General features: G+C 41.7%; 1 pseudogene; it reads left to right on the forward strand.

The window, feature by feature from the left end:
• The first annotated feature begins 52 nt into the window (after window positions 1–52).
• LOC135564329 (guanylate-binding protein 1-like) lies at window positions 53–5115 on the forward strand (annotated as a pseudogene).
• Window positions 5116–25949: the final 20834 nt, after the last annotated feature.

Here is a 25949-nt window from a genome sequence, read left to right on the forward strand (position 1 = left end):
ACATACAATATGCATGACTCAACACTGTTATATGGTTAATTAAGGAATGATTATGTATAAGATAATTATTTCTCATAAAGATATGGTAATAGAAATGTGAAACAGAAAGTGTTAACTTATGTACTGGATTTGTCATTCAGAGTTAGAGACAGATTTGCTGCACCAAAGTACAGATTTGTCCTGTTCTGAACACATTATGCTTTGATGTTTTTTTTCTCCAAAAATTGGAAATCCGACACTGTTATTGCATTGTGGAAACTACAGTTTCTCTTTGTTTTACACCATAACATACAACCAGACAGCAGAGCAAACATCAAAAACACATTTTGTTCCAACCACATTTGTTCTGGGTGGGTTGTGTAGATCAGGGTGCTGTTTGCACTGGCTGCTAGTTTCACTTTCAGTCTGTCAGTATGGTATGCAGTATAACTAGACAAACAGGTTCATCTGAAAACCAGCAGCCTTGAGTTAACACTTTACATCCTGCTGCCTCTTTACAGATTCCATCCTAAGAACCGTTTTATCCTCTGTCCTCAAAGGTTTTGCCCCTGGGAGCCACCATCCAGTCCAAAACTAAGGGCATCTGGATGTGGTGTGTGCCTCACCCTGAAAAAAGAGACCACACCCTGGTGCTGGATACAGAGGGGCTGGGGACGTGGAGAAGGTGGGAGGTCAAAGTTCACTCTCTGTCAAAACCTTTTATGGTTCAGATTGTTTAGATGACAGAATATAACATTGCTATGGGTAAAATCCCATGTTATCTCAATGAACTGTGTCTAGTACTGATAGCTGATGTCATCATCTGTATGTAATGTCTGACTTACAAATGTATGATGTATACCCATTGATTCTAAAGAGTATAACAAATAAATAATGACTTAATTATAAGCTTGTTTTACTCCAATGTTTGTAAATGTAATTAAACACTGTTTAACATCATGGTTAACTACAATTATGATGTCACGGATGGTGAGTCATTGCACCCATAGCTCAGTCTATGAATTTCAGTGGTTACATTTCTTCAGACCCATCCCTCAGCTCTTTTTTTTGTTAGCTTTTTTTTTAAACCAAAACTGAGGCAGGGTGTGGCTTGGTTAATGTTTCAATTAAGGATTCCAGCTTTGACCTTTATTTAGGTAGGGAGCCCATAAAACGGCATATGGAGTAGACATTTAGTTACTGACTTAATTTCACTCTAGTATGAACAGAGTACCAATGTGTTCCTTCTGTTGTGTCTGCAGGGTGATGAGAAGAATGACAACTGGATCTTTTCCCTGGCTGTCCTGCTCAGCAGTACTCTTGTGTACAACAGCATGGGAACCATCGACAACAACGCCCTGGAGAAACTACAGTATCCTTCAGCAGGCCTATAAAGAAATATAGTGTAGTGTCGTATGTCTGGGTTAATTTCATCCCCAACAACCGAACCAACCTCAAAAAGCACTAATCACTCAGCACTATATTGTATGTTAGTAAATCTGGGTTCATTTTGTCCTCAACACCACCTGCTATAGCTATGTGACAGAACTGACAGAGCACATCAAGGTGAAGTCCAACCAGCGAGACGGGAGGAATCTTCAGAGTACCTGCGTTTTCCTTCCTTTGTGTGGACAGTCAGAGATTTCACCCTGACCCTGGAGGTTGATGGGAGACCCATCACAGCCAATGAGTACCTGGAGAACGCTCTTAAACTGAGAACAGGTGAAGAGAACACCAGCTAGCACAGCTAACTTCATCTCTGAATAGAAACTATGGTTAGATTGAATTTACCAAAGTTAACAATACTTTTACAAATGACACGTTGGACATAAATATGAAATGCTTTTCTTCCACAAAAAATGTCACGGTTAAACAATTAATTAATTAATGATTGATGTACTTTTCCTTTCATTTACAAAGGTCATAGTAAGAAAGATCAGGCATACAATCTGCCTCGTAGCTGCCTGCGGAACTATTTCTCTCCTCGCTGGTGCTTTGTGTTTGAGAGGCCAGCCAGCGGAGACAAAATGAGACGTATGGAGGAGCTGACCGACGCTGACCTGGAGCCTGCCTTGTGGGAGCAAGCCAAGGAGTTCTGTGACCACGTCTTCAATGAGGCCAAGACCAAGACCCTGAAACAGGGCCTGAAAGTTACCGGCAGACGTGAGTATTACAACACTGATATTGAGGATGGAAAGCAGTTATGAAAGTGGGTCATGATGTTTGATAATACAACTAAACTACTGCTGCTACTATTACCACTTCCTCTATTATTATAATTACTACAAGTACCATGACCAGTACAACTAACAACACCATTAGTACTTAAATTACTACTAATTCTACTACTTACTTTACTTCTATACAAGCACCACTGACCACCACAGTACTACCACCATCACTACCATCTACCAGAACATCTACCAGATATGCTGATTTCCTGCCCTCTCCTGCAGTGCTGGGAAACCTGGCAGAGACGTATGTGTCTGCCATCCGGAGCGGGCAGATCCCCTGCCTGGACAATGCTGTGTTGGCGCTGGCCCAAATTGAGAACTCCAGTGCCATCGAGAGGGCCAGGGCCCACTACCAGAAGCGCATGGCTGACTGGGTGGCCTACCCCACAGAGACCCAAGAGGAGCTGTCTGAAGTGCATGCTGTCATGGAAAAGGAGGCTGTGGCCATATTCATCAACAACTCCTTCAAAGACGAGGACCAGAAGTACCAGTTGGAGCTCATGGTATGGGAATGTAGATTCTATATTCAATATTCAATTCAGTGATGCATGTATTTAACAAGATGATGATAATCTGTCATTTGGGTGAGCTACCCCTTTATGCAACACTTACATGTACATTTTAGTCCTTTAGCAGACACACTTATCCAGAGTGACTTACAGCAGCAATTAGGGTTAAGTGCCTTACTCAAGGGCACATTGACAGATTATTCACCATTTATTACCTCAACTGAACCAAAACATTCTGGTTTGTTCTGGTACATTCTGAACCAACCTCTCAAACACAAAAATAGAAAGTGCTTCAAGAGGAGTATGAGAAGATCTGTGAGAGGAACTACAAGGAGTCCCAGAAGGCATGCGAGTCCAAAATCCAATGCATTTTTGCCCCCCTGGAGGAGAAAATAAGGGATGGCTCCTACATGACCCCTGGAGGATACAAAGAGTACTGCAACGACCTGAAACTGGCCACCAGCGAATACAGATCTGAGGGAGGAAGGAGGAAGGTATGTTGAGGAGGTGGTGCTATTTTAGGATATTATGTAATCATGATGTTTTGTGGATGCTGGTCAAAGGAGTTATGAATGCACTGATGTGATGTTGAAAGTTAAATATTATTTGTGGTGGTTCCAGGCTGAAGAGGTACTGAATGAGTACTTGGGAAGGAAGGCCAGCATTGGTGAGGCCATCCTGTCAGCAGACCACTCCCTCACTGTAGCTGAGCAGAGAGCAGAAGGTGATATAGGTCACATTCTAATGACCACCAAATGGAGGCTTTACCTCTCGTTCTGTTTGATATTTATCTCACTCTCTTGCACACATACTCAGTCTACCTTTTCTGCAGCGGAGCAAGTGAAAAGGGAGGCATCTGAGCGGGAGAATCGAGCCATGGAGGAGCAGCTGGTTGTCCAGGAGAGGTTGAGAGCGGACCAGCAGAGGACGTATGACGAGAATGTGAACCAGCTGATGGAGAGGATGGAGAGAGACAGCAGAAATGCCATAGCAGAGCACGATAGAGTTCTACAGGCCAGACTCAAGGTAGGAATAAAAAATAAACACAAACATTGAGAAGTACACTTTAAAACTACAGTAACTCTAGCGGTAAGATTAACTGTGTGTATGTGTTTTGTTTTAATGACACAGTCCGTGATGTGTAAAAACAAACCTTGTAATTTCAGGAGCAGAATGACCTTCTCCAGCAAGGGTTTGATGACAGAGCACACCAAATGCAAAGAGAGATAGATGCCCTTAAGGGTGCGAAGGCACAAGAGGAAGAGAAAAAACCCTCATTTATGAGCACAGCTCTGGATACTGTTGGGACTGCAGCTGCCTTGTTCCTTCCAGGAATACTTCCCAAAGTAGGAGGAATGGCTGTGAAATGGCTGTCTAAGTGGTTCTGATGTAGGTTCCGAGGAGGATGACGAGCTATTATTCTTATAGACGTGAATTGATTGAATCTGTATTTATTGATAGTTGATTCATGGATTTAAGTTAAGCACTCAGTCAAGGTTTTATTTGATGTTATTTTTTTTGTAAGTCATTTGAATAAGTAATTAGCATACCTAATCATAAGGAAGTAGATCTTTTAGAAAGCACTCTTAAAAATGTTTTTCAGTTGTTTTACGATTACCAAATAGGCCTACGTCTTTTTAACACTGACGACATTTACATGCACACCAATATCCTGTTATTATTCGAGATACTCAAGTATTCTGTTTTGAGTTGATGCATATAAACGTCATATTCCGTTTACAATAACCTGAAAAAGCTTGTATCCCGGTTATGAGAATCCCGTATAAGATGCCTGGGATATGCTGATCTTAGACGGTAATCTGTGGCATGTAAACATCCTCTTCTGTTTCCTGTTTTCCACGGTCTGCACAGGCTCAATATCACATATCATTGGTGTTGTGGGATTATGTTTTCATCTGATTGTCAAAGAAATCACTTTAAAAGTAGGCTACCAGTGCAATTCAAGCCACCATGATAGTTTATTTTGCTGATACTCCGTGCTGGACCGTATAGCCTACTAGGTACTTTCACCCCTAATTTAGACAAGTTTGTGCCTATAATGTCTGAGATTTGGTTGACCATTTGTTTGTCAACTATAGTTAGATCCATGCAGCTTCTCGTCTGTCATGACTAAATATTGTAGTGCTCACCAGAATAATGTCTTACATAGATAGCATGAATACATTATTAATGTAGTTAACACCGGTATAGTTGTCTGTTTGGTTTAGGAACCAGGGAGAAAACGCAATAACTCCAAAACAGTGGAACTATTGGTGTTTGTATTTATGTGTTCATGTGTTTGAAATACTGTCTGGTTGCAGAACAATGTCATAACACATTCAAATTTTCTCGAGAGATGCTGAAATAAATATTTCTCCCCAAGACAAAACTAACATTTATTGTATCATTTTACTGCAAGAAATGCATAATTCAGTAGGTGTTAATATTATATTACACTACATGTGAGTGGTATAGGCCTAGAGTCAGTATCCAGATTTTCAGTTACTATTCCATTTAACCCATATGAATTTAAATGAGGAATATTCTGTTTATTAATTAATACAGTTTTATTTTTTCACCTTTATTTAACCAGGTAGGCCAGTTGAGAACAAGCTCTCATTTACAACTGCAACCTGGCTAAGATAAAGCAAAGCAGTGCGACACAAACAACACGGAGTTGCACATGGAATAAACAAACATACAGTCAATGTCACGAACCGGCTCAAAGCCCGTAACAAAGGGAGACAACGTGGAGATAAGGAGTAGAAAAATATATATTTATTAACTAAAGCAAATAAATATAATGTACAATGGTGTGTGTAATCAGTAATCAGTAGTGTAAGTGAGTGTTTTGCATGCATGAATGTGATAATGCAGGGTGATGAAAGGTGCCAAAGCAAACAAACAAACAAACAAACAAACGGCCACCAAGAACCACAACACAATCTACAGAGGGTGTCTGCATGGAGAGAGTCTCCTCCATGAATGGGGAAGTGGTGTATTTATCCTGGGAGACACCGGGCCCAGGTGTTTCCCATTTGCTGACGACCCTCCCAACTCCGCCCACCAGCATCCTAATAAGGAAATAACAGAGAGAATACAGCAGACAGAGTGGGAGGGTCGTCACATCCCCCCCCATAAAACCGGGGACCAACAAGGACCCCGGAACAACATACTGGCCTCTGCGTCCCAAATTTACGAGGGGTTATGTGTTCACACCTCCACCTGCACCAACCAACCTCCTCCTCCCCAGACCTCAGCAACCTTTGTGCATAGGAAGCAATATTTTAAGAGGAAAGAAGAACACAAGACCAGGAGGGAACAGACAGGAAAGATAGAACATGACAACCCGAAACAATGGTCAGTCATGTAAACATTCAGGAACATGGCACAAAAGACCAACAGCTACAAGCTCCAACGAAAAGAACATCAGGGTCCTTCTTAATTTTACAACTCACAACGATTCATAGTCACTTCCAGCGATTCATAGTCACTTCCAGCGATTCATAGATTTCACGTGCCCTACTCGTCAGTGGCACCTGCCAATAGCCTTTTAACAGGTCAAATTTGCTCACAAACTTAGCTGCACCGACTTGATCAACACAGTCCTCCATCCGAGGAAGAGGAAATGAATCTGGCTTTGTGACACTGTTTATCTTACGGTAGTCCGTACAAAAACGGTTTGTTCCATCCGGTTTCCTGATCAAGATACAGGAGAAGCCCAACTGGAGAAAGAAGGCTCTGCTATCTTACTCTCCAGCATGTACTTGACCTCAGCATCCAGACAACGTAGTTTCTCTGAAGAAACTCTATAGAACCGCTGACGAATGGGGTCAGCACCTCCAATGTCAATATCATGTTCTATTAAGTTTGTACGTGTAGGTGTATCAGAAAACAAACTTGGAAATCTCTGAATCAGACCAACCATCTCTTTCCGCCCATCAACAGGTAGGTGAGTGAGAAGACTGTCTAAAATATCCAGTGTTTCTGAATTTTTCAATCTACCCTGCAATATACAATCGTCAGGACCAGGAACATCTTCCTCCTCATGCACAGATCTAGCACGACAAGAACCCAAGGAAACAACGGTATCAGCCAAAAGAACAGGTTTTACCGTCCTCTGTAGAATCCCACTGTTCAGTCTCAGAGGAACGTGCATAATAGGGTTTTAACAGATTTACATGGCACAGCTGGTGTGCTTTCCTCCGTTCTGGAGTGGCAACTAGATAAATTTGCTCAGTGTACTGGCGCACCACTGTATATGGACCTTGAAACTTGGCTTGAAAAGGAGAACCAACAATTGGCAGCAGAGCAAGAACCTGGTCACCTGGACTAAAGTGACGAGGCTCAGTTCGGCGATCAAATATACCCTTCATCCTCTCCTGTGAAGATGATAACTTCTCTTTAGCCATTTCACCAGCGGTGTACAGCCGTCGCCAGAAATCACACACATACGATAACAGGGACTGAGGAGGCTCGGGAGACTTCCAGTCATCCTGGAGAACAGATAAAAGTCCACGCACCCTATGTCCAAACACAAGGTCATTTGGACTGAAACCTGTGCTCTCCTGTGAAACTTCCCTAGCGGCTAACAGTAAACAAGGCAACCCCTCCTCCCAATCCTTATCCATCTCAGTACAATAAGTTCTCAACAAAGACTTAAGTGTTTGATGGAAACGTTCCAGTGCTCCTTGACTTTGCGCGTGATAGGCGCTAGACAAATTGTGTTTAATATGGAGCTGTTGAAGAACCTGGGTGGTCTGACACATCACAGTGAACAGGTAACTGCTACCCTTTTTAGAACGAGGCAGAGGACCCACACAGTCAATAATCAGATACTCAAAAGGTTGGCTGAGTACAGGAATAGGAAATAATGGTACTGGTTTAATTGCTTGATTAGGCTTACCAGTTAATTGACAGGTGTGACAAGTTTTGATAAAATCAGAAACATCCCTCTTTAATCTAGGCCAAAAGAAATGTCTTAATATGCGATTGTAGGTTTTCCTCACCCCCATATGTCCAGCCACGTCGCTGTGAGAAGTTTCCAACACCAACTCACGAAGCTTAACTGGTACAACAACCTGACTAATTGCCTCCCCCAGAAAAACACTATCATGAGACACCCACTTTCTCATCAGGACATCCTCTTGGAGAAAATAGCCATGGGCGACATCTCCCAACTGTTTTATAGGCACAATTTGATCACGCAACTCTTCCAACGTGGGGTCATCCCGTTGCGCATTGATTAGATCTGAGCGGGTTATAGATAACGGGATAGCAGGGAAAACAGTGACATACTTTGTATTATTATCATTAGTCGGCGCAGTGACCAGTTCGCCACGGCTCATAGAACGTGTCACTGCACACGCAGAGAACACCTCTGGGAAACTCTGTACACTCTCATCAGGAATCCCAACAAATGACGGCTTAGTGGAAACCACTGGAGATGGAAACACGACAGGCCATACACGCGCACCAGCCAAGTTATTCCCAAGGATAACATCGATACCCTCAATAGGCAACGAAGGACGCACACCCACAACAACTTCACCCTTCACCAGCCCACAATCCAACATCAGTTTATGCAATGGAACTGACAGAGTGTTCAAACCTATTCCCCTAATTAGAACACTATTCCCCGAATCAGTCTCAGCAGAAAATGGTAACACAGACTCCAACACAAATGATTCAGAGGCACCTGTGTCTCTCAGGATCTTCACTGGCACAAGGTCTTTACTTCCTAACATAGACACAAAACCTTCTGTAATGAAAGGTAAATAGTCTGGATCAATATGGACTTTCACATTCTCCTGGGCCTGAGGAAATGAGTCATGAATGAATTGATGTGGAACAGGTGCAGCTAACGCAGTAGGCTTAGATTTAGCGTAAGCACCCCTTGACCTGAGAAGTGGACATTCGTTTTTCCAATGACCTGAACCTTGACAGTAGTGACACTCCTGCCCAAAGTCAGCTTTACCATGGGAGTCAGGTTCAACCTAGTTGAATAGAACTCTGCCCGAGAACCAAAGTATCTCGGTGAGCGAAGCCCAAATCTATCCGAACGCCCCCACTCTTTCCGAATACGGGGTTCTGCAAAGACACTTTTGTGAGTCAACACATACTCGTCTGCCAAAACTGCAGCTTCAGCAACATTCTTTACTTTCTGTTCATTAATATACGTGGCAATACGATCAGGAATTGTGTCCTTAAATTGCTCTAACATAATCAGATCACACAGCCCTTGGAAAGTCACAACTGCAGAGGCGGAACACCAGCGATTAAACTGTAAAGACAACTGTCGCGCAAACTCAACATGAGTTTGGTTATCATCCATTTTTAAAGTTCTAAATCGTTGGCGGTAAGCCTCAGGGACCAATTCATAAATCTGTAACACAGCTGTTTTAACTTTATCATAACTGGCACTATCGTGTACACTAAGAGCTGAATATGCTTCCTGCGCTTTACCAGTCAGCACACATTGCAACATTAAAGTGCGGTCAGAATCAGGCCAACTCCTAGCGTCAGCAACCCGCTCAAACAACGAAAAGAATGTCTCGGGGTCCCTTTCATTAAACCGAGGCAATAACCGTAAGTTCCCAACAATATCAAATGTCTCTGGGGCACGACCAAAAGCGGAACTACCCCTAGGTAAATCTGGGTCACCTTCCCAAAACAAACTCTCCCCTGAGATCTTTCCTTCCCTAACCAACTTTATACGTTCTTGTTGCAATTTGATTTTAGCACGCTCCATCTCTTGTTTAAATGCCAATTCCTTTTCATATTTTACACGATCATGCTCTAGCTTCTCACGATCATGCTCCAGCTGTAACAAAAGCAGTTCTTTCTGCTGTTCAAAAAGAAGGCTACTAGGACTAACCGATGGAATGGCCATTGTAACGTTATGGGGAGACGACAAATCCTCAGCAGAGGCTGGCCCAGTGGTAACTTCAAGAATACCACTCTCCATCAGATTGGCCTTCAATATCAACCCAATAGAATTCTTTAGACGTTTATCACTAATCTCAACCTTGTAGTGTTCCGCGACCTTCAACAGCTGTTCTTTAGTACCTAAATCTAACAATTCCTCTGATGGAGAGCGAATGAACGTATCTACATAAAACGCCATAATCACACAAAAAAAAAAAAAAAATCTGGCTCTTCCCTTCTGCTGAGCACACCAGACCACAACCCGAGAATTGACAATCACCCTGAGTACCACAGAAAAGAGATGAGATACGGAGCTTCCCCAAAACCTACAATAACTCAACCCTAGTCTTCGTGCAGATTTGCGGTGGGAATTTACGCACTGTAGCCCGCTGGCAAGGAAATAGAACTCCCCAGCATGCTGGCAAATTCCACCAAGCCACGGATGTGCCCCCGAGACAACTGCTCAGTCCACAGACACCACACAAAAATAACAAACATTAACCATGCCCAACATATTCCAAAAAATGAAACACGTCGCTAAACCTATCAGGGGAAAAAGGCTATAGCTCCGGGTAGCAAGTTCCACTACCCTACCAAAATCTCCCACCGAGGTACACAGCCGATTTACTCACCTCAGACTGACTTCCCAACAGAAAGTAGAACAAGAGTTTACAGGCTAGGCAGGGCCTGGAAACTAACCATTATCTCTCTCCAACGCAGCACACAAACCAAACCACAAAGGCAACCAATACTGGGCCTATCAAACTCAACCACAATATGCAAACACGTACCTCCACGGTCTCCCAAACCAGTAGTTCAAAGATCCCGGACGAGCCCCCACTTGTCACGAACCGGCTCAAAGCCCGTAACAAAGGGAGACAACGTGGAGATAAGGAGTAGAAAAATATATATTTATTAACTAAAGCAAATAAATATAATGTACAATGGTGTGTGTAATCAGTAGTGTAAGTGAGTGTTTTGCATGCATGAATGTGATAATGCAGGGTGATGAAAGGTGCCAAAGCAAACAAACAAACAAACAAACAAACAAACAAACAAACAAACAAACAGCCACCAAGAACCACAACACAATCTACAGAGGGTGTCTGCATGGAGAGAGTCTCCTCCATGAATGGGGAAGTGGTGTATTTATCCTGGGAGACACCGGGCCCAGGTGTTTCCCATTTGCTGACGACCCTCCCAACTCCGCCCACCAGCATCCTAATAAGGAAATAACAGAGAGAATACAGCAGACAGAGTGGGAGGGTCGTCACATCAAGAACAAAATACAAAAGTCTATATACAGTGTGTGCAAATGAAGTAAGATTAGGGAGGTAGGGCAATAAATAGGCCATAGTGGAGAAATAATTACAATTGAGCAATTAAACACTGGAGTGATAGATGTGTAGAAGATTAATGCGCAAGTAGAGACACTGGGGTGCAAAGGAGCAAAAAAATAAAAATAACAATATGGGCATGAGGTAGTTGGATGGGCTATTTACAGATGGGCTGTGTACAGGTGCAATGATCTGTAAGCTGCTCTGACAGCTGATGCCTAAAGTTAGTGAGGGAGATATGAGTCTCCAGCTTCAGTGATCTTTGCAATTTGTTACAGTCATTGGCACCAGAGAATTGGAATGAAACGCGGCCAAAGGAGGCGATGGCTTTGGGGGTTACCAGTGAAATATACCTGCTGGAGCGCGTGCTACGGGTGGGTGCTGCTATGGTGACCAGTGAGCTGAGATAAGGCAGGGCTTTACCTAGCAAAGACATAGATGACCTGGAGCCAGTGGTTTGGGCGACGAATATAAAGCGAGGGCAACCAACGAGAGCATACAGGTCACAGTGGTGGGTAGTATATGGGGCTTTGGTGACAAAACGGATGGCACTGTGATAGACTGAATCCAATTTGCTGAGTAGAGTGATGGAGGCTATTTTGTAAATGACATCACCAAAGTCAAGGATCGGTAGGATAGTATGTTGGCAGCAGGAATGAAGGATGCTTTGTTGTTAAATAGGAAGCTGATTCTAGATTTAATGTTGGATTAGAGATGCTAAATGTGAGTCTGGAAGGAGAGTTTACAGTCTAACCAGACACCTAGGTATGTAGTTGTCCACATATTCTAAGTCAAAACCGTCCAGAGTAGTGATGCTAGACGGGCAGGCAGGTGCGGGCAGCAATCGGTTGAAGAGCATGCATTTAGTTTTACTTGCATTTAAGAGCAGGTGGAGGCCACGGAAGGAGAGTTGTATGGCATTGAAGCTTGTCTGGAGGTTTGTTAACACAGTGTCCAAAGAAGGGCCAGAAGTTTACAGAATGGTGTCGTCTGCGTCGAGGTGGATCAGCGAATCACCAGCAGCAAGAGCTACATCATTGATGTATACAGAGAAAAGAGTCGTCCCAAGAATTTAACCCTTTGGTACCCCCATAGATACTGCCAGAGGTCCGGACAACAGGCCCTCCAATTTAACACACTGAACTCTGTCTGAGAAGTAGTTGGTGAACCAGGTGAGGCAGTCATTTGAGAAACCAAGGCTGTTGAGTCTGCCGATAAGAATACGGTGATTGACAGAGTCGAAAGCCTTGGCCAGGTCAATGAATACAGCTGCACATTATTGTCTTTTATCAATGGCGGTTAAGATATCGTTTAGGACCTTGAGCGTGGCTGAGGTGCACCCATGACCCGCTCGGAAACCAGATTGCATAGCTGAGAAGGTACGGTGGGATTCGAAATGGTCAGTGATCTGTTGGTTAAAGGCACAGTCGACTTAGTGTTTGTTAACTTCTGACCCACTGGAATTGTGATAGTGAGTTATAATGAAATAATGTCTGTAAACAATTGTTGGAAAAATGACTTGTGTCATGCACAAAGTAGATGTCCCAACTGACTTGCTAAAACTATAGTTTGTTTACAAGAAATTTGTGGAGAGTTTGAAAAACAAGTTTTAATGACTCCAACTTAAGTGTATGTTAACTTCCGACTTCAACTTTATCTTTATGTACCTACAAAATATTCTGTAGTTCAAAATAGTTGTAATCACAATGTAGCAAGCAGTACCTTTTGAACATGGGCCATTCTTAAATACTGATGAAGACCTTTGTTGAAATGCGGTAAAATGTATACACTGCTGAATCTAGTAAAACGTGATTTCTTCATCAAATCAATCTAAAGTAGGCAACAAGAGCACATTCTAAAACAGAAGGTACAATGTCAAATAAAGGTGAACGCTTGCTCAAAATTACACTGGGTGCCAGTATTTGCTCTATTGGTACTGACATGTACTGTGCCTTCGGAAAGTATTCAGACCCTTTGACTTTTTCCACATTTTGTTATGTTACAGTTATATCACAGTCATAGCAAGTAAACCATTTCTGTAACTATTACTGGGAATGTTGGTGTAGTTAAGGATACATTGGTCTTCAAAATATCCTCTATTTGTAACAAGATAACTTGTGGATGTGTCTTTACCCATCTCTGGCTACAGCAAAGTGCATTACTGTAATTTTCACGGTAACTTACCAGTAGCTTCCTATAATTTACAGGAAAATGTGGAGTAATGACACTACAATACTGTAAAATTAGCTAACTGTACTATACTGTAAGAAAGGATATAATACTATTGGTATTTTACTATAATTACATGGAATTAGTGCAAGCAGGTTGGCTGCTAGGTATTTGTATATTACAGCATTTATTTTTCTATTTTATATCACTTGCACTTTTAGAGGCCTAAACAAAGGCTTCTAAACTAGCAATGACTACACGGTGAAATAGATCGAAAGGACATGGCTAGCCACTCAACCATTAAAGGTTTGAAACTTGCTGCCACTGATCTGTCCTCTATATACACTGAACAAAACAATTGGCGCCACATAAAACAATTTCAAAGATTTGACTGAATTACAGTTCATTTAAGGAAATCGGTCAATTGTAATAAATTCATTAAGCCCTAATCTATGGATTTCACAGACTGAGAACACAGATATGCATCTGTTGGTCACAGATACCTTCAAAAAAGGTAGGGGGCGTGGATCAAAAAAACAGTCAGTATCTGGTGTGACCACCATTTGCCTCATGCAGCACGACACATCTCCTTTGCATAGAGTTGATCCTGCTGTTGATTGTAGCCTGTGGAATGTTTTCCCACTCCTCTTCAATGGCTGTGCGAAGTTGCTGGATATTGGCGGGAACTGGAACACACTGTTGTACATGCCATTCCAGAGCATCCCAAACATGCTCAATGGGTGATATGTCTGGAAAGTTTGCAGGCCATGGAAGAACTGGGAAATGTTCAGCTTCCAGGAATGGTGTACAGATCCTTGCGACATGGGGCCGTGCATTATAAAGCTAAACATAACGTGATGGCAGCGAATGAATGGCACGACAATAGGCCTCAGGATCTCGTCACGGTATCTCTGTGCATTCAAATTACCATAGATAAAATGCAATTGTGTTCATTGTCCGTAGCTTATGTCTGCCTATACCAGAACCCCACCATGGGGTTATAGCTGTGTGGGCGAGCACACAGCTATAACCCCAAAGGAGAAATGCTCACTTACAGAGATGTAAACAAATTTGTGCAAAACATTTGAGAGAAATAAGCTTTAGGTGCATATGGAACATTTCTGGGATCTTATATTTCAGCTCAAGAAACATTGGACCGACACTTTACATGTTGCTTTCATTCTTTTGTTCAGTTTACATTTAATTGTTTGGGAATTTCTTCTTCTTTGGTAAAATGGCGGTCTGCAAACAAAAGTTACAGGTGCATGCCGCCACCTACTGTACAGGCTGTGTATTAGCCTTCTATTCTGTTGAATAAAACTTTATGAACAAATTGCCCTACCGACTCACCCTACACCCATCAAAACCTCCTCCCTATTCCAATACTTTGGCCCTATCTGATCCTACACCAGGCCTGCAGCCTGGGAGTACGGGCACTATCATTCAAAACACCTTGCAACTTCTGCAGTAAAATCTCATACCCCAAGTACTTCTCTGCAGCTGCCACTACAACATCTATCCTCTGTGATTTATGTTCCATTCCTGCGGTACAACTGACAACCATGGCCATGAACGCCAAAAAAACCTACCGTACGTTATTCCTATAGCTCTCTATTGAGCTCGACCTCCTCTTAGGATCCATCACCCTGGACCCATCTTCCTCTACTACTCTATTCACTGCCTCAGCAAACAACACCTTCTACACTACTCTGATCCTGGCAACCTCAACCTGCCATTCTCTCACCTCTGATCTCCAGCACCATGGGTGATGAGTGGGTAGTAAAGACGCTCCATATTCTTACTTTGTTCTGGGAGTAGGACATAGTGCTCTCGAACGTCCCCTTCTCAGACTGCAGGTTGTCCACGCTCATCTTCTGGACCAGCGTGCTTCCTGATGACAGTGTGATTTGGAGGAGAGGGCTGATTGTCATCATGGATACACTTTATTAGGCCCTTTATTTAATTCCCCAGAGTCAGATTACTTGTTGAGCTGATAAGAGCAAGGTAAACAACTAATCCGTTGGATAAGGGAATTGTAAGTATAAATGACAATCTATTTTACCTTATGATGGCTGGAGACAAATGTGAAATGAGTCATATGAAGGCAAGCTGAAGCATATCAACATATCACGGTAGCCACTGTCACTTACCACAGACATTTATAACAGTAACTGGTGTTCGTTTTCTTACATTTTGCATCATTCCATGACATTGTTAGTTTACCTTTCTTTACTTTGTCATGTTTGTGTGGTTGTTCCTGAGCATTGCTAGCAATAGTGGATCATATTTGGCTAACGTATTACAAATTGGGCAATAATTTGGGACATGTAGCCTATTTGAATCATTATGGGACGCAGACCATACAGTAGCAGTTTAAACCTGGAGCACGGTTCACCACGACTGGACCGTTATCATCACAGTTCTATTATTAGTGAGGATTATTAGGGTAGATAAATAGGACTACTGTTCTATTCCGATTGTAAACCTTTCTCCCATTCCAATATTTCATGGATTGAACTATTGAATATGGCAACTTTCAGTATTAATCAAATCACTGTATTTTTTATTTACCAATATATTTTGTGCGTAAAAGCTCTCCAAACCATTTTTTAAATTAATATTTATAAATACTTTTCTAACCTTAAATGATATACAAGATCAGAGTATGTTTTGTGAGTACCAATTTGTGTTGAAAAGGCAATGAATATGTGTACATTTCCTGATTCTGAATCGGCCCTTGATGATTGACTTTATAAAGTGAGTCTGCAACCATGGGCACTTCCGTGTCCTCTGATTAATTTTGGGGATTTGATAAAAAATAAAACAAATACTTGTATGTTAAGTTCACACTGGAATCACCCCATACTTTTTTAAATACCTCTCTATCAAATATTGTACCTACGTTCAGATGCATTTTATACCTCAATTTCACTATTTTGCCCTTGTTCCTGACTTTTAAGCTTCTACTATGTTTTTCTATGAAACTCTGGGGGCGGTATTTCATTTTTGGATAAAAAACGTTCCTGTTTTATACGGGATATTTTGTCATGACAAGATGCTCGACTATGCATATAATTGACAGCTTTGGATAGAAAACACTCTAACACTCTTCCAAAACTGCAAAGATATTGTCTGTGAGTGCAACAGAACTGATGTTACAGGCGAAACCCAGATAAAAATCGAATCAGGAAGTGCCCCATATTTTGAAAGCGCTGCATGCCAATGACTCCTTATATGGCTGTGAATGGGCTACGAATGAGCTTACGCTTTCTACGTATTCCCCAAGGTGTCTACAGCATTGTGACGTATTCTTACGCATTTATGTTGAAGAATAGCCGTAAGGGACCACATTGAGCAAGTGGTCACATGATGGCTCCCGCAGAAAATCTTGCATAAAGTACAGAGGTAGCCATTATTCCAATCGCTTCTAATGAGAAACCAATTGTCCCGGTGGATATATTATTGAATAGACACCTTGAGGATTGATTCTAAACAACGTTTGCCATGTTTCTGTTGTTATTATGGAGCTAATTTGGAAAAAAGTTTGGCGTTGTAGTGACCGCATTTTCCGGTCGATTTCTCAGCCAAATGTGAAGAACAAACGGAGCTATTTCGCCTACAAAAATAATATTTTTTGGAAAAAAGGAACATTTGCTATCTAACTGGGAGTCTCGTGAGTGAAAACATCCGAAGTTCTTCAAAGGTAAGTAAATTATTTAATTTGATTGCTTTTCTTATTTTCGTGAAAATGTTGCCTGCTGCTAGCAGGGCATAATGCTATGCTAGGCTATGATAAACTTACACAAATGCTTGTCTAGCGTTGGCTGTAAAGCATATTTTGAAAATCTGAGATGACAGTGTGATTAACAAAAGGCTAAGCTGTGTCTCAATATATTTCACTTGTGATTTTCATGAATAGAAACATTTTCTAGGGATATTTATGTCCACTGTGTTATGCTAATTAGTTTCAGGCGATGATTACGCTCCCGGATCCGGGATGGGTAGTATCAAGATTATTAATAATTAATAATTACACATTATATAATGTTATGTACAACAGAAAGAGTCAATTAAATCAAATCTATATCAATATTTATTGTGAGTATGCCCTTTATATTTTTTTTTACACAAAATATACCTGGTGGTGTCATTTCCACCACTGAGGACAAATTCCTCATTAATAAAGCTGTCAATAGAATGTTAATTTAGTTACCATGGAAACATATTGTGACACTGAAGCACATGGCTGCAGTAGACAGTTGTTCCAGATGTGATGTCCAGAAGTTGAAGAAAAATCAAGGTTGCTTGTACAGAGAATATTTTAATTGTCACTCATTTTGAAACGTGTTATAATTTCTTTCATTTGTGGTAGACCTTTTTCATTTTTTTTGTATTTTATGTATTTAGTGTAAACAATATGCTTGCTGTAATACTAATCAAAGCATGCTAAGCTGTCTGTCAATTTTCTCCAGAAACTGTAGAAATGTCATTTCCATCACAAACTTAAGTGTGGTGGAAATGACACAAATCCATTATCTTATTCGTTTTTACTTTACTTTTTACTTTAGGCTTATTTAATCATGTTTTAAATGAATTGAATCTAGAAAATGCTCCAAGGTGTGCACAATTTGAAAACTAAGTAGTATGTGTGTTTATTTTTAGAAGATGCCACAAAACAGCACAGAGGTCACAGACATATAGAAACAAAATGAAAACGGATCCTATACGATACCAGGAACATCTGCAAAAAGATAGGGAGAGATACTGGAAGAAAAAAGATAATGGAGAAGTGAAATCTCTGAGCTTACAAAGCGAGAACAAAGAAACAAGAGATGGCAATGGAAATGTAACCAATGGAATAGAAGACAGACTTTAAAGAGAACAGTTGCAATGCAGACCTACCTATCAGGCAACACACCACCTCAGTCACCAGATGACTTGCAGCCAGAACATGAGGCTAACATACCTGCCCCCAACTTACCTGCCCCTGATGCACACCCTGATACCCCTTCCTCATCGTCTGCAACATGAATGAGATGTCGAATACTTGCTGGAAGGAAGAAGGTTGGAAGACGTCGCTCGAAAGCATACAGAGATCATTGTACGACAAATGTCAAACTTGATAATGCTTTACGGAAAGCTGAGATACAAAAAAAGGTATGATCGACTGAACAAAATGAAGAGACAAGATTCCCCAAAAACAAAGACAAAACAGCAAAAATGCCATCATTGCAGAGTTAAAACAAAATTATTAAAAAAATGTGCTGTGCCAAGGACAAACCAGTTACTTAAAAAAATGCTCAGAGGCAACACCTGAGAAAGTATGGCCTGGTCAAAGCCGCAAACAGAGAATTTGGATTTTCAGCAAAAGCAATGAGAGCAAATGAAAACAGGCCATCAAGTCTTCAATACTCCAGGAAAAATCAGTGTAACAGAATTAGCACTGTCACAGAAGAGTAAAATCACCAAATTCTATGAACGTGATGACAACAGCAGAGCAGCAACAGGGAAAAAAAGACACACTAACGAGGAACAAGAAGAAAAAGCAGAAGCGCTTCTTGAATGGCACAATTCACAACTTTTATCAGAAGTTTAAGAGGGAATATTCAGAAATTCCAATTTCCTACTGTGAATTCTGCAAAAGATGTCCTTTTTGGGTTGTCAAGCCAACAGTCCAGGATAGGGACACATGTCTCTGCAAAACCCACGCCACCCTCCAGTTCATGGCGGACAAACTACAGTATCACAAAGTGACCAGCTGCAGCAACATTGAGAAAGTTTTTGAGTCTTTGTGCTGTGAGAACCTGAAGAAAGAGCTCATGTAAAGAGAGTGCTCCCTTTGCCAAGCAAAATAGCTTAAAACATCTGACTTTGATGCTGGTGAGCAGACATGGTGGTTTGAGTGGAAAAACAAAGCTGTTCACTGTACATTTGACAGTAAAAGAAAAGGTATGTGGCGCACTGCAGATTCTATTGGAGGACTTCTTCAAATGATTGAAAGAGAAGTTGGGGAAACACGTGTACAACATGACACCAATACTCCAAACAGAGAGTTAAGAGAATCTGGGGAAAGAGGAGATCATTGTGCATGTTGACTTTGCAGAGAACTAACTGTGTAAATACACCAGTGAAATCCAGGCAGTTCACTTTGGTGATTCTCACAAGCAGGTGACCCTCCACACCTGTGTTGGATATACCACAAATGATACAGTTTCACTTTGCTCACTGAGCTCTTCTATGCAGCATGACCCCTCTGCTGTCTGGGTCCATCTCTCAAAAACACTGGCCTACTCCCTTGAGCTCTGCCCCTCGGCTACTGCTGTACACTTTGTGAGTGATGGGCCTACTACAACCCAGTATAGGTCTGAAATGTTTAACAATGGTTGTTGTTCAAAATGTTTGCAATAAAATATTGTTTTCATATGTTTTTTTTTACATAGATGTTATTTCCACCACACCTTGTCATTTCCATCACAACCCATATTTTGAGGTAAATTAGTATATTATGTATAATTTACATACGTTTATTTGTTTTAGACATGGGAATCATATGGTTGTTATCACAATCTCACAAAAAGGTTGGGTGGAAATATCTTATTTTTTATGATAAATAAATGTTTTCAGCTGTTGCCAAGGCAAGTTTATACATTCAGTCGTCGTGTTGAATTATTATTATTAGGAAAACCTTAAAAATCACTTGAAATAATATTTCAATACAAGTTCATGTACAAATGTATAAGAAATCAGTTATAAATCAATTTTATGATATTTCATTTTCAACTAAAATAGATGTTTAATGATGTGATGGAAATGACATTTGTCTATGGCTGTCTGGGAAAATGACAAAAATATATCAATTCCTGAATAGTACGATCGCAGCCATTATCAGATACAGTTTCTAGACAAATCAAGGACAGGTACAATACTGGTAAAATGGTGTTTAAATAAGTTAACTTCTAAACTTTGCATGGCCAAAGTGCCCGAAGTTACATAATCACCCAATAAAGTCATATAGGGCCAGTTTCCCAGACACAGATTAAGCCTAGTCCGGGACTAAAAAGAGATTTTCCATTCAACATTTGTATGTATGTTTTTTTTTGTCCACGGGATTAGGCTTGATCTGTGGCTGAGAAACCGCCCCATAAGGTTCGGCTTCATCTAGAAAAGTGTCAATTAAAACCAAGGCGAACATAATCTGTTTCTTAATAGTGTGACCCTATGGTTGAGAGAATGCCATTTCATTTTCCTACCATTAGTGTACTGTACAGTGTTGTAGACATTACAAAGGTCATTGGATTTTCATTGAGTCCACACATTCACACCCCTTAATAGTGGGTCCAAAGGCAAGGATTATTATGGGTAGGTTATCCATATGGATTGAGAGAGCGTGTTCTGTTATTGTGGATGTGTCTTCCTGTGGCTGCTTACATATTGACCAGAAACTGTAAGTCCAGTTTTACATCCACATGAACATCAAAGACCAAAGTATATATTCTAGGACCTGAAGGAATAGCTACTGTAGAAATTGCCTTCATAACATTTTCAGCAACCTGTTTGAATGACTCATCTCACTGCTATTGTCCCACTGCTATTACAAGGCGACTCAGTAAATAGGAGAAATGTTGGTGGGGCAACAGTTGATTGAACGCACTGCATTTCCCCCAAGGGAACATCAGGTGTGGCATTTGTTATTCAGAAACACACAATGCGTGAGAGAGAATCCATGACCTTAGCAATGCGGAGAAGAGGGAGAGAGAGAAGTCATGCAGAAGAACAACTTCTGACTTGTTATACCTTTCTGGTTGTTAAGAGTGAGATTAACATGATTAAATTAGCAAAAAAATGTATAGGTAATCAAATTTTAGAACTCAAGATCAACACAGGAGGAAAAGATTGACAGAGAGGGAGTTAAAAAAAAAAACTTTAATCGTGTTAGCTAGCCAAATTCAAATTTGTCAACTAGCTTACTGTCTAGTTCCAACTGTTTACTGGTGGTAACCATAGCAACATGGCCACTGAGGCAGTGCTGGCAGCACCAGCAGAAGCAGGGACTGATAGACTTTCCCCCCCTTTTTGAAAACATTTCCAGCAGGAATTGTTGTGGAAATATTCAGTCAATCATATTTCTCAAATACCGGAGCCTGTGAGTTCAAATTTTATTACGACATAAGAAAATCCGAGCTGGTTCATGAAAACAACTAACTTTCCAGTCTTGGCACATACTTCTTATGCATTTTTCCTCCTTACATCACACCCATAGTAAACTTCTCTTAAAGACTCATCCCCTCTGGCATTTAGCCACCATTATCTTATTGCCTTGCACTAAGTTTAGTTTGGTTTTATATTAGGGCATGGAAACAGTAGAGCCACAGCAATAGTTCAAAAAGTAGTTCAAAAAGACATATGTTCTCGACTAAGACAATTGCATGCATGTAGGACCAGTCCTTGGCACTTTACAGAAATAACCAGACATGTCATCCTGCTAACTCCTCTGAAAGGGACACCCATGTTCTGGAAAAGACACAAGCGGTGTAACCACAGCAACAGTATATTAGGCCATAACACAGTTACAGGAATAACCAGTCGTGTCCACTCCCCAACAGGTGCATGTCTAACGGTGTCTAATGACCCAGAGCACATATAGGGTGCACTAGTTTTGCTGACTATCCTGAAATGTATAATGGCTACACATGTTCTGGAAAACTCTCAATAGAATTAAATCAGAGAAGGGAAGAATCTATTTTAGACACAGAATTCAAAGGGAGAACCTGGAAACTTTATTTGCCGACTGCTCACACAACAGGACTGTTGCAAACCTGTTATTTTACACAGACCACACTACTGCCTGGCATACAGCTGTAACCAGACATTTCAGCTATACGACAAAGAAAGGCATCTGCAAGAGAAGGCATTTTTGAGGACAGCGAGAAGGATCAGGAAAACAGGTTTCTGACAGTGAACATGTGCCAGAAGGGCACTACAACAGGTATATCCTCCCCCTGTTTGCCTACCACCACCAGAGCCAAGACCACACTAACATTTGCCTGCTGAGAGACAGGCTGCCCCCCCCCCCCCCCCGGAGGCTCACATGGGGACACCTACTACCGAGAGAAGCTCTCTGGCCCCCCCTTGACACACCCCCACACACCCCTCCTTGTACACAGGCCCTGTGTACCCCAGCCCCAGACCGTAAAACCCACTGATTTGGCCATCCTCATTGACTCAAATGGGAAATTCATCCAAGAGGATAAACTCTTCCCCCACCACAAGGTGTCCAAAATATGGTGTCCAAAAACACAGGATGCACTCCACATCCTGTCCCAGTCTGACTTTGGCACACCAGTCCACATTATTATTCACACCGGCACCAACAACCTGCAAGAGGAGCAGGAGAGAGTAGGCTGCTCTAGTCAACAGAGTAGCAGAGAGGGCCTTTGAGTGGTTCCCCAACTCCTCCACTCCACAGGGTCCAACAGCAGGACCAGCGCAGGACCAGCGCAGCTACGCAGAGGTCGTCAGAGGACAGGAGAACCCTGTAGGATTAAGTGAGATTAAACAGCTCCTCCAATACATCTGCACTAAACACACGGACACACACACACACACCTATTGTACTAAAAGTTTACTTGTTCAATGAATAGGAACATATATATACAGTTGAAGTCGGAAGTTTACATAAACTAGTTTTAATGACTCCAACCTAAGTGTTTCAACCACTCCTCAAAATTTGTTGTTAACAAACTATAGTTTTGGCAAGTCGGTTAGGGCATCTACTTTGTGCATCACACAAGTCATTTTTCCAACAATTGTTTACAGACAGATTATTTCACTTCTAATTCATTGTATCACAATTTCAGTGGGTCAGAAGTTTACATACACTAAGTTGACTGTGCCTTTAAACAGCTTGGAAAATTCCAGAAAATTATGTCATGGCTTTAGAAGCTTCTGATAGGCTAATTGACATCATTTGAGTCGATTGGAGGTGTACCAGTTGATGCATTTCAAGGCCTACCTTCAAACTCAGTGCCTCTTTGCTTGACATCATGGAACAATCAAAGGTAAACAGCCAAGACCTCAGAAAATAAATTGTAGACCTCCACAAGTCTGGTTCATCCTTGGGAGCAATTTCCAAACGCCTGAAGGTACCACGTTCATCTGTACAAACAATCGTACGCAAGTATAAACAACATGGGACCACGCAGGCATCATACCGCTCAGGAAGGAGACGCGATCTGTCTCTTAGAGATGAACGTACTTTGGAGCGAAAGGTACAAATCAATCCCAGAACAGCAAAGGACCTTGTGAAGATGCTGGAGGAAACAGGTACAAAAGTATCTATATCCACAGTAAAAGTCCTATATCGACATAACCTGAAAGTCTGCACAGCAAGGAAGAAGCCACTGCTCCAAAACTGCCATAAAAAAGCCAGACTACAGTTTGCAGCTGCACATGGGGACAAAGATCATACTTTTTGGAGAAATGTCCTCTGGTCTGATGAAACAAAAATAGAACTGTTTGGCCAAAAGGACCATCGTTATGTTAGGAGGAAAAAGTGGGAGTCTTGTAAGCCCAAGAACACCATCCTAACCGTGAAGTATGGGGGTGGCAGCTTCATGTTGTGGGGGAGCTTTGCTGCAGGAGGGACTGGTGCACTTCACAAAATAGATGGCGTCATGAGGAAGTAAAATTATGTGGATATATTGAAGCAACATCTTTGAGACATTCTTGAGACATACTTTCAAAGTTGTGGCAAAATGCTTAAGGTCAACAAAGTCAAGGTATTGGACCTATATCCCATAGAAAATTTGTGGGCAGAACTGAAAAAGCGTGTGCGAGCAAGGAGGCCTACAAACCTGACTAAGTTACATCAGCTCTGTCAGGAGGAATGGGCCAAAATTCACCCAACTTATTGTAGGAAGCTTGTGGAAGGCTACCTGAAATGTTTGACCCAAGTTAAACCATTTAAAGGAATTGCCACCGGATACTAATTGAGTGTATGTAAACTTCTGACCCACTGGGAATGTAATGAACAAAATAAAAGCTGAAATAAATCATTCTCTCTACTATTATTCTGACATTTCACATTCTTAAAATTAAGTTGTGATCCTAACTGACCTAACACAGGGAATTTTTACTCGGATTAAATGTCAGGAATTGTGAAAAATTGAGTTTAAATGTATTTGTGTATGTAAACTTCCAACTTCAACTGTATATTACATATATATTTTTTGCTGTTATCCTGTTTATCTCACTCTTAACAATAGTTAGTAGTTACTGTATTTATGACTACTATTCTTTCTTTTTGCAATATGAAATCACTATCAGTTAGCATGTGGAACATTCAGAGCCTAAACTCATCATTCTTTGGACTGAAGAATTTAGCACTGAAGTTCAACAATAATCTTAAAGATGTTGACGTCACCATTCTGTAGGAGACAAGGTGTAAGGCTGACATTGTCACTCACTGTCCCACAGGCTACAGAGAGGTAATTGTGCCATCACAGAAACACAACTCTGTCAAAAGAGGCAGAGACTCTGGAGGATTGATAATTTGGTACAAATCCGCGTGCCCCCAACCAGGCTGCGGCCAAGAAGAGTGCAGAGCTGCCAGGGACCTGTGGAAGGAAGCAGGCCCCCTGATCACCCAGTGTCTGCCAGCAGGGGAGGACCTAACACCTCAGCTCGTGCTGTATGGGGTGGGCCGAAGGCCTATTCCATTGAAGGCCTTCACCAAGTTCTGGCCCACCCTCACGTGCTTGAAGGAAGCACTGTGGTCCTCCCGCAACCTGCTGGTAGGGAAAAGCGTAGAGACCACCCCCCAGGCAGTGGCCATGGTAGCCACGGAAGCCCTGGGGTGGTACGGAAGGAAGGGGGCCTCGACCCCAGGCGAAGGGTCCCTCACAACACCCTAGGTCCCGGCGGCCACGGCCTGACAGCGCTGCGGCGCCTAGGGCGATGCGCCTAGGGGAGGGATCTCCTCTGGGCCCCGAAGGAAGGGACGGTCATTTATTCAGAAGCAGGATGAGGCGAGTTTGATAAGGACTCACCCCGCTCCTGTACAAGGGACCGAAGACAGCCTTTTAACAAAGTGACTTTTTCTGTTTCAAATCTTTTTTTATTAAACACACACAATAATGGTGTATAGGTATACAAGACAGGTATACAATTCTTATCTAAACATAAAAGAGCATACAGGAACAACAAGACCCAGAGTTCTGGGTGCAAAACAAATAATACAAAACACGACATACAAAACAAGGACATGTAGAAAGAAAGAGACCGTAAGAGATTAGTTGTTTTTGGGGGTTGGTTAATCCGTTTAGGGACTCAGATACTCCCAGGATTATCAGAAGCGGGTCTGGATCTATTGAAGTCTCCAAAACTTCAGAGAGGATCCCAAAAATTCCACACCAATAACCATGCAAGCTAGAGCATAGGGCAAAGCAGTGGAGTAGTGTACCCTGCACAGCCTGACATTTATCACATGTAGGGGATGTATCAGGAAATATCCTATGCAGTTAAGTTTTGGAATAGTGTAATCTGTGTAATACCTTGAATTGTATGAGACGATGTCTGGAATTAATGGAGCATGTGTGGATATACTCCAAGCTCTCTTCCCAGTCTGCCACCGAGATGTCAGTCCCTAGTTCTTCCTCCCATTTGGCCTTAATGGCATCTGTAGAAGGTGTGCTAACAGATTGAAAAGCATCATATAGACGCGATATCAGTTTATCTGAGTTGGGACATATTTTTATGCATCCGTCAAACATGGAAGGTTTAGCATTCCCAAATGT

The sequence above is a fragment of the Oncorhynchus nerka genome, linkage group LG1 (genome assembly GCF_034236695.1).
Source record: "Oncorhynchus nerka isolate Pitt River linkage group LG1, Oner_Uvic_2.0, whole genome shotgun sequence".
NCBI lineage: Eukaryota > Metazoa > Chordata > Actinopteri > Salmoniformes > Salmonidae > Oncorhynchus > Oncorhynchus nerka.